At 35.2% G+C, this 8,842-nt stretch overlaps 1 protein-coding gene across 1 annotated transcript in view; it reads left to right on the top strand.

Annotated features, from left to right (window-relative positions):
* ATF6 (activating transcription factor 6) overlaps nt 1–8,842 on the top strand; it is a 246,077-nt gene that overhangs the window by 48,965 nt on the left and 188,270 nt on the right. The window lies entirely within an intron of this gene.

The following is an 8,842-nucleotide window of genomic DNA, read 5'->3' as shown; positions in this document are numbered from 1 at the left end:
ATCTTTCTTCTTACTAATTTACTAACTTACCTTGGATAAAATGCTATTAATTAAATTCTGCTACTTTTAGTGTGTTTTTTGAGGCCATCTGAAACAAAGACTTTGATTTTATAAAAGTAATCTTTTTTAGCTAAGACAGATGTTCTTAAAAAACAGGTGTTCTGAAGCATTATTTTGATTTTTAGTTTTCCCTGATCCTTTGAAATACTGAGCTGAGTTTTACATAGGTCATATTAAACTGTCTGAAAGCATAATGCTTTTTTTCTTAAAGAATAATTATAAATTTTTATGGAATTTTAGTTGCCAGTTACTGTAGTACCTTTGTTTTGTTAGATAGGCTCAAACAGCTGTGGATATTAGGCAAGGCTTTCAACACCTTATAAAAATCTGGCCAGATCTGAAAGGAAACACTTAGCAGGCAAGTAAAATTTTTAATAGATTAGTGTTATGAGTTGTATAAGTCTTTGTTAGGTTAATAATACAAGTTTAGTATACCTTATCTGAGATGCTTGGGACTAGACATATTTTGGATTTCAGATTATTTTCTGATTTTGGTACATACTGAGATAGCTTGGGGATGGAACCCAAGTCTAAACATAAAATTTATTATGTTTCATACGCACCTTATACACATAGGCTGAAGGTAATTTCATGCAATACTTTTAATAATTTTGTACACAGAACAAAGTTTGTGTACTTTGAACCATCAGAAAGCAAAGGTGTCACTATCTCACCGAGGCATGTTGACAGTCTGTGGTTGTTTGGCATTACCATCATTCCTGATTGAATTTATGTGCTACTGATAAGCAGTCATTTTCTTATACTTATCTATGCATAAGTAATTAACAGTAAAAACTGTGACATACCATTAATACAGTGAAAAAATAATATGTTCAGGGTAACTAAGCAGCACAGTAGAACCACCAGAATACTTGTGTCAACTGTTAGACAAAAACAACAACAAACAATAGCAGGCTTTCAGTCTCTACCTGCCATGTTGTTTCGATTAAAAGATTACTGTACGTTGTACTTTTTTAGGTGAGAAGAAACATCAGAAACAGTGGAGGTACCAAGAAGTAGGTCCTATAGGGATGAGGAGGCATTCTGCTGGATGGCTTTTTAAAATGTTTCCTCCAGAATCATCTGCTTCATTAACAATGATTTTTGTCTTAGAAGTCTCTCTCTCTCTTTCTCTCTCTTTTTCTTATTTTGGAGACAGAGTCTTGCTCTGTCACCCCAGCTAGAGTGCATGGCATCATTATAGCTCACTGAAACCTCAAACTCCTGGGTTCAAGCAATCCTCCTGCCTCAGCCTCCTAGTAGCTGGGACTACACGCATGAGCCACCACACCTGACTAATTTTTCTATATTTTGTAGAGAGGGAGTTTCACTCTTGATCAGGCTGATGTCAAACTCCTGAGCTCAAGTGATCCTCCTACCTCGGCCTCCCAGAGTGCTAGGATTACAGGCATGAGCCGCCGTGCCCGGCCAGAAATCTCTCCTTGATTTTATAAACTGACATGATCTCTTGATTTTGTTATGAATGCATGCTACTCTAGCCCTTCAATGAGCCCATCACATGTTTTTACCATGTCAGCTGTAGGCACTTTTTCTGCAGTGTTAATGCTTTGTTTACAGTGTAACATCTTCATTATCATTATTACAGATTGAATATCCCTCATCTGAAATGCTTGGGACCAGAGGTGTGAAATTTTCCACTTACAGTATCATGTTAGTGCTCAAAAAGTTTTGGATTTTGAAGCATTTTGGATTTCGGATTAGGGATGTTCAACCTGTGCTAATCATCCTCAGATTAGCGTAAATTTAAAATAATGATAAATGTGAAGACTCAGAAAAGATTTGAAGGCCATTTTTTTTGTGGAGGAGCGGGTTGGTATTATCTACAGACTGTTTTTTGTTTGTTTTAGTATATATTATGACCTTTAATACAGACTATTTTAAATTACAGATTTATGTTTATTGTGCTTGTTAGCTAAGATTTCATTTCAAGTGGTTTTTAAGATGAAATCCCTTCTTCTTCCAGTATTGAATTAATTGAGTCTCTGTTCATATATTTTTGATATTGTATATATTTGTAAATCCTATTAATTTAAAATATTTAGTTCTCCTTGGTCAGTATAAAAGATTTTTATTTATATGACAAATCTTTTTAGCACTAATAAATTTCAGAGGTTAATTCTTAAGGAAATCTATGTATGATAGCAAACTTAATATATGTATAGTTGAGAAAGATAAATATGGAAATATATTGTTAGTGCTATCTCAAAGAGAATGAATTTAGTTGGTTTCATTAAAATCATACAACAAAGTCATCATGAATATATGCTGCTATTTCTCATGTTTTAATTGCCGGTGAAAAATTCCTTGGTGTTAATCTTACCCATTATATCTGCAGAAGACACCTAAATGTTAAACTGCTTCCCCTGCCACAATAGTCATGCACCCTCTGATTCCTTTCTCTTTTTTTCTAATGCAGGTCAGACCATTTTGCTCTCTCAGCCTGCTGTGGTACAACTTCAGGCACCTGGAGTTCTGCCCTCTGCTCAGCCAGTCCTTACTGTTGCCGGGGGAGTCACACAGCTACCTAATCACGTGGTGAACGTGGTACCGGCTCCTGTGGCAAGTAGCCCAGTGAATGGAAAACTTTCCGTGACTAAGCCTGTCCTGCAAAGTACCATGAGAAGTGTGGGTTCAGATGTAAGTTTTGAAACAGTGCTTTTATTAATGCCTGATTTTAAAAAAACAACCTAAAAAACACTTTTTGTTGCCTTGTTTTTATTTTTTGAAGTTTGTTATATTACATCAAATAAAAGAGTGTGCTGAAATTGCACACCCCAACCTTTGGTGCAAAATTAGGGTAAGGCTTGCTTACTATGTCATTACAGAATCTAAGTGAAAACGTTTTTGAAAATTTGAAGTGGTTCTATGAAAAGTGAAGTATGCATACCTCCCTCTTCTTTACTGCTTCTTTAGAACCCTCTCATTGCATTCCTCAAGCCCCCACATCCCCAAGCCAATCATCCACTAATATTTTACAGATTCTTTCATGTTTCCTGATTGAAATGTTTTTAGCAACTTCCCAGATAATAGTCTGTAGACTACTTTTAAGGCAGGTTTTATACTTAACTTCTCCCTTGACTTTTTGAAGGGTTTTCACCACTGCATAATGATGACTTGCTACTCTTAGGAATTCTTTCTCTTAATGATTTTTTGGTACTTTCCCATTTTTGCAAACCTTCAAATTTTCTAGCATGTTGTAGGGATTTCTTATAATTTATAAATCACATAGTTTCCTAAGATCTGTCACTCCCTAAAGCCAGTTCCAGTACTTGCCAACTAATTCTTGCTTACTTTCAAAATGATTTGAAATAGCTCATGTTATGTATTAAATAGTAATTGAACATCATGGTCCTAAATTTTAGTGAACGTTAAAGAATTAATCTAACAGTGGATTCTCTAATTATAATTGGGAAGCAAAGCCTATATATTTTTTTAAAATAAAAATGCATATTACTAGTTGTTAATATTGCTACTCTTTCTTTAGGTAGAGTACTTTTGCAAAGTATTTTTAAAATCCTATGAGTTATGCAAGGTTGTTTATCAGACTGCTGTCTGATCTGTCTACCAGAATTTATTAACCAGCATGTCAGTGACCCATTTAATTGTGAAATTGCTCCACTGTTGCATAAACAGTAATCTCAGCCAGCAATATTGTAAAAATCCGTAACAAAGGAATATTATCTAATGAAAGTAGAACATCAATTTCTAGAATAAGAGTCCCATAGTTTCTATAGGTATTGAAAACAGTGGATGCCAAGTCATGGAGTAGGAAAATTAGTGTTATATGAGCATAGAGAATGAATAATACAGGATTAAGCTTGGCTGTTACGTTAATTTATTTTGAGGAGTAGAAGAGGTAAGCACAGTGCTTATGGCTAATAGGCTCTAATACATAGTGTGTGTTTCAATTGAAGATGAAACAATATGATGCTGATATTTGCTTTAAAATACTCTGAGGACAGAGAAAACATGATTGGCAAAATGTTGATAATCATGGAAACTGGGTGTTTAATTTTTCTCTCTGGTGCATAGAAAAATTTCTATGATAAGTAAGAGAATGACAATAACAAAAATCCAAAAATATTCTGTGATATTTTCAACTAAAATGTACAACCAATAAGAAAAGATTATGCTTTTCACAGGAGACTAAGCAGGTTAAGAATGATGAAAGAGGATTTTTAAAATGATCCCTTAAAATTTCCTTTTAAAACTCTTTAAATTTTAAACTTGAATGTTTCTTTTGTAATACTCCCAAATGAAACTAGCAATGGAAAATATTCAAAGTTGCCTTTATGTAATATGTTAGGACATTTAAAATATTTTTCATTAAATATTTTAGCCATGAAAAAATATAAAGACTAATTAGAACTTTAATGATATACAGGTCAACAGTATGTCACTGTTGTTAAAAATATTAACATAATCCAAGTCTACATTCATACAATCTCAGTTATGGAAAAGTTCAGAAGAACATAGCTAGGAAGGGGGCAGTATCTAAAAACCATGTAATAGATAGAGGAGTTGCTTAAGGGTTGGAATAATTCAGTAAACTGAGGAAGAGAAGACTGAAAGTATACCTGGGAGCCATCTTCTAGGAAATGAAGATTGCCGTGTGGAAAATAGGAAAATTGTTCTGAGTTATTCCAGAGGATTTATCTGAAACAGGGGTAGGTAAGTTATAGAAAGGTCCCTTCTTAATTGTAAGAGTTTTTGATACAGTAATTGTAAATAAAAACCAGAGGAGGCCCTTTTCCGCGTTTCTTAAGGCTTAACGTCTGAATACTGAGCATCTTAATGTTGGCAATTGTTGTATGCTGCTGACCCATTTTGTAATTTCTAAACATTTTTCAATTAATTATATGTTGGTCTGTTAGCCAGACATCCTTTATTAGTTTTCTGGTGTGAAACACCAGATCTCTTCTGCTTTTACATTCTTAAGAGGGCTCTGTAAATTTGTTGAGTAATTTGCTGACAAAGTCTGAGTTAGCATCGAGGAACTGGGAGATATGTGAGTTGAGACTATAAAACCAACAAGTATTAGCTTTTGTTTTTAGCCATATGTTTTGGCTAGTATTCTTAAATTTAGAGTTGACAGTATTATCAAAGAAAGATTCAAGTACTGTGTGTTTAGTGCAAAGAGACCTAAAGATGATTAAAATAATTTTCTAGTCAACCTGTATTGTGGTTTTTGTGCTCATTTTTACTTGGCCAGCACATCAAGAAGTGAGCCAAGCCTTTTCACTATGAATTTTTGGGTAGAGATTTTGACTGAATGTTTATTTCAAGTAAAGAAGCATTAGTTTGTCCTATCAGCTGGCCAAGCCACTCAGGAACCCAAAGTAAATCTGTTCCAGAAGGGGCTACAGGAGAGAACTTTGATCAGCTCGTATAGTCTGTGTTAGTAACTTGGTTGACCTCAACGGTGCATGTGTTTGTTGAGACTCAAGTCCTGTTAAATTAGGATAAATTTGAATTAGTATAAATTCCTGATTCAAAATGGCCAAAAAAAAAAGTTTTTATTATGTACTTTTTGTGCTTTTAAATCAAAAGTATGACAAAAAAGTTGTAGTTCAGTAAAAAAAATTATATCAGTCTTTTGTGGCTTTGTGATGCTGACATGGCTTCTTTTTCTACCTTTTTTAGTTCTTTTGTTTGGCTGGTTTCACTCTCTAGAGGCCTGCTACTGCCATAAGTAGCGTTTTTAGCATACCATATTCTGCAAACTGCATTAAATGCCACATTTTCTGTTATGAAACAGTTTGCCTGGTTCAAATTATAATCTTACTCTTCCTGCCTTTTGCTGGTAAATCTGTTTTGTTTAACTCTTGGAAACCTCACCTAAGTTTTCAAGAAATATGGTTTGTTTTTGGCTGTGATCCTGATGGAAAAAATGAACATGGTTTCTCATTTTAGTGTAGAAATTCTCTGTACAGCTTCTTAAGAAATGGCAATCTTGGAACTACAATGTTGACTTTATAGGAGAGCATGCTTATCTTTCTTTAAGGGCTGTTGAATGTTGGCAGACATCAATCCAAGGACTTGAAAACAAGCAGTCTGTTTAAATCTGCACTGCACCCACTACTTCTACCTACTCATCATAATCTCATAAAGTTCATGAAATATTACTGCTCTGGTTTTAAGGTTATGGGATTGTATTGTTTTGGTTATTGGGACAAAAGACCAAGGAAAAAAGTGATGAAATTGTATTCTACATCTTCCACAGTGGGCCAAGTTGGAGCAAAGATTCTTAATGGAAATCAGTAGTTGGGAACAATGGAAAGAAAATGATCCAGAACTAATACAGGACTAGAAATAACCTCAAAAGGGAGGTTGATTAAGGGGTACAGACTATGCTGCTAAGAGGCTCCAGGTCTTCCTTTATTCCAGCCCATGTGCCCTCACTGCACATCTTCCAAACCCTTTGTCACCTTGCACCCTCTTTCTAGTCCTGCCATCAAGTCCAAGGGGACTTGATCCCCTCCATCCCAAAAGAACTACCCTTTGGGAGTCCCTGCCCTGGGTCCTAGAGCCATCACGAGAGACTAGGTGCTGAGGGAATCCCTTTCCACTGGCTTGCAGGTATTAGAAATGTTGTAAAGGGGATTCTCCTGTCATACCAAATTGGAACTTTATATTTCTTTTCTCTAGAAATGGTGTACAGTTAAGTTAGAGATTTCAGTTATTGTTAGTATTATTAGCATGGGAGTGATGTGACACGGGTCCAGATGGATGCTCTGTACATCCAGATGGATGCTCCTCCTTGCAGTAGAGGAATGTGCACTTGGGAATCTACCACTTTTACAGCAAGCAGGAAGCAAGCCTTTGCATTGTCCGCAGGGAGATTTTACCTCATTCTTCAAGATTGCTCGCTGGAAACTAAACCCTGAGAAAAGGCCTGGGTAAAGAGTGACCAGGGTTTTGCATTCTTAGGATAACCCAGTAAAATACGTATGAGCAAAACTCACTAGAGACCCACTGAAGATGTGTCTCTCAAGAAAAATATGATTATATAATAATCTATTTACAATGCAAAGCAACTTAGAAAAATGGAGAGTACCTGTGTTATTTCAGAAAAAAAGCAAAATTGCTATAGACATTTAAGTTGCTTGTTTTATCTGTTAACATGCAAGAATAGGTCCTCTGTTAGGTCAAAATGTGAGCCAAGTCTCCTTAAATTATGTGGCTAGCTTAGATCTAAGAAGATATATAATGAGTAGATACTTTTTAGTAACTTTGAGCCATAAAGAAATTGATAGAATGATATTTGTTTAGGCTGCAAAGTAGAGAAATACATCAGAACAAATTCAATAGGAAGGATTTGGAAATCTGAAAAGCTATCCAGATTTTAATAAAAAAATTGCTTCTGTGCTGACTACATTTTGGCTTTGCTACTACCAGATACTCTGCAAATAAAAGAAAAACATGCTTTGTTAAAATATTTGCAGTTTCTCTTTAAATGGAGGTTTGGGGCTTCTAAAAATTTATCTTGAATAAAGATTTTGGCAGTTAAATTTCATTTGTGGTTACAGTAGCTTTGGAAAGGGAAGTGAGCAGGGTTTTGTTTTTTTCCCCTCTCCCGATGTATTGTATTAGGATGGATTTATGTTGTGGCAACTTTAGCATTCTTTATTCTGTATTTTTTAGTTTGGCATCTTGATAAGGTTAATGAATAATTATTTTTAAATGATGCTGATTTATATCTTAATAGATAATTAAATACCTCTTTCCTTTTTCTGATTTCCCTACTTGCAACCTTCCCCTGAGGACTCCTTCTAGGGAGACCGTCCTTTCATGCCCCAGATGCTTTCTAGCCAATCAGATCCCCTGCCCAGAAGTCACTCTTACTAGTTTTGTGTGCATTTTTTCCTGAGACAGTTCTTTAATATGTAAGTACTTAAGGTTTTATCTATTGACCTCTTTTACAGAAGTGCTAGCATACTATACATGCCATCTTGCAACTTGCTTTTCTCACTTAATGTATCTTATAGATCTTTCTATATCAGTACATAAAAAGTTTTCTTATTCTTTTAATAGCTGCGCAGGAGTCTATTTCATGGGAGTACCATGATTATTTAAAATTTTTGCAGTCATTTTCTTTATGAACATTCTTCCATTGACTAACTTGCTACTTATTTTTTTTGTTCATATGCAAGTATATCTGTAGGAGAAATACCTAGAATTGGAATTGTAGGATCAGAAGGTAGGTGCATTTTCAATGTTGATAGATTTTACCAACTGGCTCTCCATCGGGGTAGTTCTAATAAATTACAGCTTTCTTTATAGAGTGCCAATCACAAGAGCTTCTTAATGGAGTTTTTGGATAGGTTTCAGTGTTTCCATAAAAAACTTCCTTTTTCCTCACCTCACCCTGTTCCTCACATAATTGTTTACAATACTTTGTGTGCATGTGCATTTGTCTGGAGAAGGAGTCCATAGCTTCCAACGTTGTCTTTGTTTTAATAGCTTCATTGAGATAAAATTCAAATACCATAAGGTTCACCTTTTTGCAGTGTATAATTTAGTGGTTTTTAGTAAATTCACAGAGTTGTGCGACCATCATTGATATCTAATTCCAGAATATTTTTATCGCCCTAAAAAGAAACCCCTCTACCCGTTAGTAGTCATTTCTTATTCCTCCTCTTCTGCAGCCCCCGGCAGCCACTTATCTGCTTTCTGTCCGTGTGGGATTATCTGTTCTGGGCATTTCGTATTTGCAGAATCATACACTATATACCCTTCTGTGTATGGCTTCTTTCACTTA

The sequence above is a fragment of the Propithecus coquereli genome, unplaced genomic scaffold, assembly GCF_000956105.1.
Source record: "Propithecus coquereli isolate 6110/MARCELLA unplaced genomic scaffold, Pcoq_1.0 Scaffold140, whole genome shotgun sequence".
NCBI classification, from domain to species: Eukaryota; Metazoa; Chordata; class Mammalia; order Primates; family Indriidae; genus Propithecus; species Propithecus coquereli.
This window is presented reverse-complemented; position numbering and strand designations above follow the sequence as displayed.